Genomic DNA, 447 nt, shown 5'->3' with positions numbered 1-447 from the left:
AGAGGTCGCGATTTTGGTCTCTAGGCCATGCAGGAGACGAAGGCCCTCATCTCCGCGATGACGGGGGAGGCTCGGGGTGGTTCTCGAGCGGCGGCCCCAGGGTGCGGTTTCTCACGAGGTGCGACGGCGAGGTCAGTGAGCCTCTCGTGGGGCGCCAGGGAAGTCGGGTCTCCATGCGAGTGGCGAGGGGGAGCGCGTCATTGCTCTCGAGTCATGGTAGGGGAACCTGGCCTCGAGACGTGTTGAAGAAAGTCTCTCGAGGTCTTTCTCGGGTTGAGGCAGGAAACCCAGGCTTCCCTCGACTTGTGCAGGTGACCTCAGGGGGCTTCTCATGGTGGCTCTGAGAAGTCAGGGAAACTGGAGATGGGGTGGGGGGCCTCGTCGGGACTCCACGGGGGTTTGGTGCATTGGAAGAGGGTCTCGATCTCCAGCTGAGGCAGGAACCTC

This window comes from Bison bison, unplaced genomic scaffold, assembly GCF_000754665.1.
Source record: "Bison bison bison isolate TAMUID 2011002044 unplaced genomic scaffold, Bison_UMD1.0 scf7180017864209, whole genome shotgun sequence".
Taxonomy (NCBI): domain Eukaryota; kingdom Metazoa; phylum Chordata; class Mammalia; order Artiodactyla; family Bovidae; genus Bison; species Bison bison.
This window is presented reverse-complemented; position numbering follows the sequence as displayed.